We start from the raw sequence: 8415 nt of genomic DNA on the forward strand, positions 1-8415 counted from the left end.
CGGATATACTGGGTACCTGCCACCAGCCTTAGCATCTTGTAAAATGCAGATATGAATATAAAATGCTTCACTCCGGTGAAGCAGGGCAGGGCCCAAGGACCAGAGATTTAACAGGCTCTCAACTGATAATGGTAAAAAACAAGAGCTCTGGACTCAAAACTATGGTCAGAAAGATGGCTCAGGATAAAGGCACTGAGTTTGTCCCCTGGCTGAAGGAGAGAACGCGCTCCTGAAATTTGTTCTCTGACTTCCTCAAGTGCACACCTGATCAATCAAATAAACACAACTCTTAAAAGTTTTCAAGACTCAGACTCATTTCTCATCCACTTCGCAGTAGAGGGGCCTAAGGCATCGCCCCACAGAGGCCAATCCAGAGGAGAGATTCAAGATACACTAACAAAGAACAGATGCCAGAAAATCTCTTCCCTTCATTATTCTCCAAAAACTAGATCTAAGTTTCTCTTTCTAAGATAATAGAAATGTCCATGTGTAAAAGGGTCCCCTTCTCTGTTGTGAGAGGACGGTCATTCCAGGGACAATACCCATCAGCCAAGGGGACCCCTTGTCTACACTGAGGAGCAGCAATTACTAATCACACACATACTCATCATTTTCATGTGACCCTACTGTGCTGCAGGAGCACCCCAAGTTCTGTCCTGTGCTGAAGCACCCTTTGTTAAGAGGATACACAGGCCTGGGGTCTAATCTCTGCTCCAGTCTTGTATTTGTTTGGTGAACTCCTGTGTGGGCCCATTTTATAAATCTGTTTTTCCTTCTGGTAATCTGCCTTTTATCACTCCAATTTGCAGATCCCACCCACCATACCTTAAGAGGATGGAGGGGGAATTAGTTCTTCTCCTGACTCGGCAAAACAAAGACTAACAGCACCAGAGAAGCTGACGCAAGGCTGTGACATGATACCCAAGAAATGACAAGACAGAAAGTACCAGGCCTTAACAGAGTGGAGGTCTTCAGCCAGATGTCCGCGCAGGCATCCGTGGAGTCAAAACCACAGGTCAGCATCATCAGTGGATAGGAAAACCGCTGGAAGCGAAGTGCAGATGAGAATGGCATCGCGACCACAGGTAGAACGTACTAGGTCATTAGCCAAGCACAGAGGATAACGAGCAAGCCAGATGTGCTCCACAGAAGAGATGGAACCATTTCTCAGAAAACCGGGCAGCTTGGTGGGTAAAAAGGGTGTCAGTCACAAACACACCATGGGAGTCAGTAAGATGACCTCGCTAAAGGCACAAATGTCTGGTCTGGTCAAGAGGCCTTCTGTTTCCCCATCAGGATGTGGAAACCTCAGTAGGGAGGAGGATCATGCATTTGGATAGGTTATGAGGAATGTCGCAGGGCAGACACTAATGGCAGACTCTCATCCAGAACCCTAAGTGTACTCCTGACCCCCATTCTTTCTGTCAAAGGATACATCTCAAAACTAGTCATTATAGAGAAGATATGGACCTAACCTCGCTTTCAACAGGAGATGCAGTCACACCCAAGAGGAGAGGGCAAAGAGCACCCACCTGTTTTACACCATCCCTCTCTATCCTGAAGCCAAATTGCCCTATTTTGTATTCACATTCCATGTTCCAGATAAACTGTCAGATTCTCTGCCAGGTTTTTATGGATAATTAGAAGGCTGCAAGAAGCAGATGTTATAAAACTATCTGTGACAGTTCCTTAATGGCAGATGACAAGAATGCAATGTCATCCCTTAGTTATAGGAGATATGGTTAGGAATGTTGGGGGGGAGAGGGAATGGGAGAGGGAGAGGGAGAGAGAGAGGGGGGAAGAGGGAGGGAGAGAGAAGGGGAGGGAAAGAGAGGGGGAGGAAAGGAGAGGAGAGGGAGGGAGAGAGGAAAAGAGAGGGAGGAAGGAAGGGAGGGAGAGAGAGAGAAGAAGGAGAAAGATGGAGGGAGAGAGAATGGGAGGGAAAGATAGGGGGGAGGAAGGAAGATGAGAGGGAGGAAGAGAGGGAAAGAGAGGGAGGGAGGAAGGGAAGGAGAGAGAGAAAGAGGGAGGGAGAAAAGAGGGATGGAAGGAGAGGTAGAGAGAAGGAGGGAGGGAGGAAGAGAGGGGGAAGAGAGAGGGAGGAGGGAGAGAGAGAGAAAGGAAAGAAGGAAGGAAAGGAATAAGAGAAAGGAGTGGGGAGGAGAAAACCCAGAGAGACAGTGTCTCAAAGCCCAATTAAGTATCAAACCGTTTACCACCCAGGCAGAATCTGAACATATCCTTGCAACCTAAGTCAGAACACAGACCTACCTCCCTTTGGCTCAGTTATTTTATAAGTTGTGTGTTCTCTTGTCTTGCTTTATTTTGGCTCTTAACAACAGAAATACTGACTTCTGTATTAAAAGGATGCCTTTTCTATCTTCAGCTACCCAAGAAGAAAATAGACATCTTACTAAGTACAGGGGCAGTTTTGCTGCACTGGATCCTACTCAGTCATGCAAAGGGAAGACCCAGGTGCTGGGGAACAGAGCTCTTGTCCCATGAAGATGACAGACAATCCATCCCACCTCCTCTTATGGTATCCCCAGCAACCAACCTGACTCCATTTTATAATCAGAAGCCATGTTGAGTCTGTAGCTAAGTTAAAGTTCTGCTTACTTCAAAACTTGAGTTTCTGTTTCATGGAGACTGAGCCAAAGAGACAGACCCTGAAGCTCAGCTGTAAACCAGCATCTGTTGCTCGGAAATGTTCTGTGCCCATTGTTCAGGGAGAGATTTAAATCTTTTCCTTTTGCTTCTGTAACTAGGAAATCTTGAAAAGATCCCCACCCCACCCCCCCACACACTGTTTTGTCTGTGGGATTAAGATTTGGAGGCCTCAGCTGGTCTGAGTGGAACATGTTGCTCCCTCCCCCAAACTCCTACAGTATTAACCTTCAGTACCTCAGAATTGACTGATTTGGAAGATTGGGCCTATGAAAAGGTAATTCAAATTTAATGTGGTCAGAGCTGAGAAGACACCTATAGATCAAGTGCTTACCTCGAAAGTGTGAGGACTGGAGTTCAGACCCAAGCATCTATGAAAAACTGAGTTGGCATGGAGGCCTTCCAATAACCCCAGCTCTGAACAAAGCTTGGCTAGCAGAGTCAGTGAGCAAGAGACTTTCCCTCAGTTAACAGAGGGTTACTGAGGAAACACCCAGAATCAGCATCTAGCCTAAACACACACACACACACACACACACACACACACACACACACACACACACACCATGCATATATACCACACACACACATGACAGACCATCCACACATTACATACCACACACCACACATACATACAACCCCCCACACACCCCACATACATACCACACACATCAGACATACAACATACACACCACACATTTTACACATCCCACAAACCATACACACATACACGCACATACACCACACATACCACACAGCACACACATACTATACACCATTCACACACACCACTCACACCATATACACACCACACACACAGTCTAATGAAACCTAAGCCACCAGTAACTGACATTCATTTAAAAGAAGGATCTGTACGTGAATTCAGGGAAGGAGAAAACAAAAGGCAGAGAGTAAAAGCAAAGCAGAAAGAGCCATCTATAGTCAAGAAGGCAGGTCTCAGAAGAACCAACCCTGACCTGACCACACCTTGATCTTGGGATTCCAGCCCTTGGGCTATGAGAGAACAAATTTCTGTACTTCAGATGCTTGAGCCCCACGGTGTCTGAGATACATCCCCCCAGGGGCTGCCCATGGCTTGTGCTTGATGTCACTAACATTCTTCCCACTAAGTGTCCACAGCAGGGACTCTGCCCCATGGCTGCCTTAGCTCTGCTCCTCATGGTGTGTGCCTCCAGTCCTTCTCACCCTTTCTTTGTTGAATCAGAATGGAGGGGCAAAGCCTGAAGCAGACATAGGGTGAGAAGTGAGAGGTGAAGCTTCTCTCATCCCTAAGACACGCTTGCAACCACCCAAAGATTATTTATGAGCTGGTCTATATTTGCACATGTTTAATGAGGTATAAACATATATTTGTCACTGTTGATAAATTGATAGACTTGGTGTTGGTAATTGAAATAGGACACTAAGAACAAAAGCCAAAACCCTAGTCTCCTTAGTATAAAGTACAGGGAGAGGAACAATCATGAAAGTATTTAAATATGCAATTTAAAACCAAAATAGGTGTTAAGGTAGGCACACAGTTCCTTGGACCTTTTATAGAGCTATCCATCCTTGTACTTTAAAAATGAGGCTCAACCTACCACAACTGTCCTCCGAGAGGCTTCACCCAGCAGTCGATGGAAACAGATGCAGAGACCCACAGCCAAACATTACAGAGCTTGGGGAATCTTATAGAAGAGGGAAAGGAAAAATCGATGGAGCCAGAAGGGCCAAGGACACGGAGAGAAACCCTACAGAGTCAACTAACCTGAGCCCATAGGGGCTCACAGAACCTGAACCCCCAACCAGACAGCACATACATGGGACAGACGTGGATCCCCTACATATTTGTAACAGATGTTCAGTTTGGTCTTCATGTGGGTCCCCCAACAACTGAAGCAGGGGCATCTCTGACTCTGTTGTCTGCCGTTTGACCCCTTACTCTTAACTGGGCTGCCTTATCTAGGCTCAGTAGGAGAAGATGAGCCTACTCCCACTGTGATTTGATATGCCAAGGGGGGTTTATATCCATAAGAGTCCCCCCCTCTAAGAAGAAAGGGAGGGCATGGGGGAAAAGCAAGAAGAGAAAGGCTACTGGGAGGAGTAGCAGGGGAGGCTGCGATCAGAATGGGAAGTTAATTAATTAATTCTAAGGAAAAAACATTAAAAAATAATACATTGAAATCACAATCTAAAAAAAAAATATATGAGGCTCAAAGAAGCATCACTCCAGGAGGAGAACAGGGTGGTGACAGTCACACACACACACACACACACACACACACACACACACACACACACATACACACTGTGGCTCAATCAGTCTGATTTTGTGGAGTAATGAGGCATCAGGGTGGTGAGATTCCTGGATATTACCTGAATAACTCCAAGCTGACACATCACACAGATCCCTGCCCATCAGTGTGAACTGCAGCACTATTTACAACAGCTGAACTATAGAACCAACATGGCTGTCCAGCAACAGAGGGATACATAAAGCAATGTAACATCCCCACAATGGAATTTTTCTCCTCGGCTTAGAAAAACAAAAACAAAACAAAATAAACAAACAATAACCAAAAAAAAACTTATGTCATTTGTAGGAAAATGGATATAACCGAAGATAACTGTAATAAATCAATGAAGCCAGTTTCAGAAAACAAATATCAGATAGTTTATCTCATTTGTGGTTCCTAGGTTTATATAATTTATAGACAACATGGCAGTAGAAACAAAACAGCCTAAGGAGACAATGCTGAGTCACAGGATGGAAAAGTGGGGAAAAGGCAAAGTGGGGATGCACTGGGCACATAGGCTTAGCATGCAATATAAACTTGAACTAAAACCTTAAATAAATTTTCAAAAGATCAAAGAGTGCTGGTGGAAGAACAGAACAAAATGAAAACCAAGGCTAAGTGTTATCTTTGGCTGCCTTTTCTGAAGGATCATCCTGACCTATCCCATTGTGCTGTGAAGGAAGGGCTGCATTGTTTACTGTTGTCTAACCTAATAATCCATGAGGCCCATGACCGACCAAGGAGGGCAATGGCAGACCAAGGTTCAGCTTGGTGAACCAAATGGGTTTTGCTAGAATTACTTACAGGGGTAGAAATGACTCAGACAAGTGCATCACCAAAATCCATGTCAACATGGTGGACAGCTCCCAGAGCTGGGGACCTGGAGCGTACTGCAGGCAGCTTAGTAAGTGGAAAGTGTCCTTTTCGTGTGTTTCAGTTGGTATAAGTCTCTTCCAGGCAGCTCAGCCCACCTCCTTCTTGTCCAGGCAGCTGGCTTGTCTCTTGAGGTCTGTTCGGCTTTAGTAATTTCCCTGAGAGTATTTGGGCAGCTCCACCTCTGAAGGCAACTCTCAACTTTTTTTATATTGTTTACTCTGGCAGGAAAGGCTGAGTGAATCTGCTCAGTTTTAGGAACATCATGAAGCTAATTTGAGTTGTTACCTTCTTGCTAAAAGAGCTCCTGGAAGGGTGAATATTTTAATCTTGGAAGAAACTACTACACAACACTTAACCAAGTTCCTTCTGAGAGAAACAATGGTTGGAACACCAAGTTCTATAGAAGAGCTGGAGGTGAGCCAGGAGTGAGAAGCACAGCTAGAGAGAAAAAAAGAAAATAACAGACATTGAACTCGAGTTGAAAGAGGAGAGTCCGGTCTCAAAATGGAGGGCCATGATCCAAAGAAACCAGAGCAGCTGAGGAAGCTATTCATTGGTGAGCTGAGCTTCGAAACTACAGATGACAGCTTAAGAGGACATTTTGAAAACTAGGGCACGCTTACAGACTGTGTGGTTATGAGAGATCCTGAAACTAAATGTTCCAGAGGCTTTGGTTTTGTGGCCTGCTTTTGTGTTGAAGCGGTTGATGCTGCAATGTGTGCTCGGCCACACAAGGTTGATGGGCGTGTGGTGGAACCAAAGAGAGCTGTTTCTAGAGAGATTCTGTGAAGCCTGGTGCCCATTTAACGGTGAAGAAAAATTTGGTTGGTGGTATTAAAGAGGATATGGAAGAATATAACCTGAGAGACTACATTGAAAAGCATGGCAAGATTGAAACCATAGAAGTTATGGAAGACAGGCAGAGTGGGAAAAAAACGATAGGCTTTGATTTTGTAACATTTGATGATCATGACACAGTTGATAAAATTGTTGTTCAGAAATACCACACTATTAATGGGCATAACTATGAAGTGAAAAAGACCCTTCCTAAACAGGAGATGCAGTCTGCTGGGTCACAGAGAGGTCAGGAGGTGGATCTGGCAACTTTATGGGTTGTGGAGGAAACTTTGGTGGAAGAGGAGGCTGTGGTGGTGGAGGTGATGGCAGCAGAGGTGGTTATGGAGGTGGTGATGGTGGATATAATGGATTTGGAGGATGGTGGCAACTATGGTAGTTGTCCTGGTTACAGTGGTAGAGGAGGTTATAGAGGTGGTGGACCAGGATATGGAAACCAAGGTGGTGGATACGGTGGAAGAGGAGGAGATGATGGTTACAATTAAGGAGGGAATTTTGGTGGAGGTAACTATGGTGGTGGTGGGAACTACAATAACTTTGGAAATTATAGTGGACAGCAATAATCAAATTATGAACCCATGAAAGGGGGCAGTTTTGGTGGCAGAAGCTCAGGCAGTCCCTGTGGAGGTGGCTATGGATCTGGAGGTGGAAGTGGTGGATATGGTAGCAGAAGGTTTTAAAGTAAAACAGAAACGGCTACAGTTCTTAGCAGGAAAGAGCGAGGAGTTGTCAGGAAAGCTGCAGGTTACTCTGAGACAGTCGTCCTAAATGCATTAGAGGAACTGTAAACATCTGCCACAGGAGGAACGATGATCCACAGTCAGAAAAGTAACTGCAGCTTCAACAGGAAACACTTTCTGTTCAGGACTGTCACAACCACATTTGCAAAAAGTGCAACTATTGATTAGTGCAATGTAGTGTCAAATAGATGGACATTCCTGAGGTCTTTTATCTGTTGTATCTTTGTCTTTTTCTTTTCCTTTCCATTACATCAGGTACATTGCCCTGTAAATTGTGATACCAGGAATAAAAATTTAGGGAATTTTAAAAAAAGAAAGTAATAGGACCCCATTCTCAGCTCCTAGGCACTCACCACAGAGGGAGAAATGTAAACCCATTAATAGCCACCAAATGCATTGAGACTAACACAGAGACTTGGAACAGCATAGTAAGGAGGACCCTTGAACCCACAGTAACATGAATCACAAGCAAGGAAGCATCCCAAGCGATGGCATTTTGAAGAAAGCAAGAAAGCACAGTGTTAGTCATCCAACATATTAGGAGCATGAAGTATCTGCATACTAATTGTTACAAGGGAAGTAACTGCTAGAGGGAGGGTAATTGTAACAATTGAAGACTTATCTGTAAAGGGAATCTCTTGTGTATTGTGTGAAAGCATTTACCTGTCAATAAAAAAAGCCTATGGCCAATGAGCTGAGGCAGGAAATAGATGGTGGAAATTCTGGGAAGAGGGAGAAAGAGAGAGACAGAGACAGAGACAGACAGACAGACAGACAGAGACAGAGGATTCTGGAAGAGTCAGGCATGTGGAAGATTTGCCCCAAACACAGAAGATGATGGTCACATGAAACTAAAGACCAGGTAACCAGCCATATGGCATGACAGAATAGAATAAATGGTTATTAAATTATGAGCTAGCTGTTGAATAAGCAAAGCTTTCAGTATGGCATTTATTCATGAAATATTAAGTCTCAGAGTT

General features: G+C 44.6%; 1 pseudogene across 1 annotated transcript; it reads left to right on the forward strand.

Annotated features, from left to right (window-relative positions):
• Window positions 1–6344: 6344 nt before the first annotated feature.
• On the forward strand, window positions 6345–7375 carry LOC308439841 (heterogeneous nuclear ribonucleoprotein A3-like; annotated as a pseudogene). The gene is made up of 2 exons: window positions 6345–7058; window positions 7198–7375. The product of its transcript is annotated as a heterogeneous nuclear ribonucleoprotein A3-like (transcript).
• Window positions 7376–8415: the final 1040 nt, after the last annotated feature.

The sequence above is a fragment of the Micromys minutus genome (genome assembly GCF_963924665.1).
Source record: "Micromys minutus genome assembly, chromosome: 1".
In the NCBI taxonomy this organism is placed as follows: Eukaryota; Metazoa; Chordata; class Mammalia; order Rodentia; family Muridae; genus Micromys; species Micromys minutus.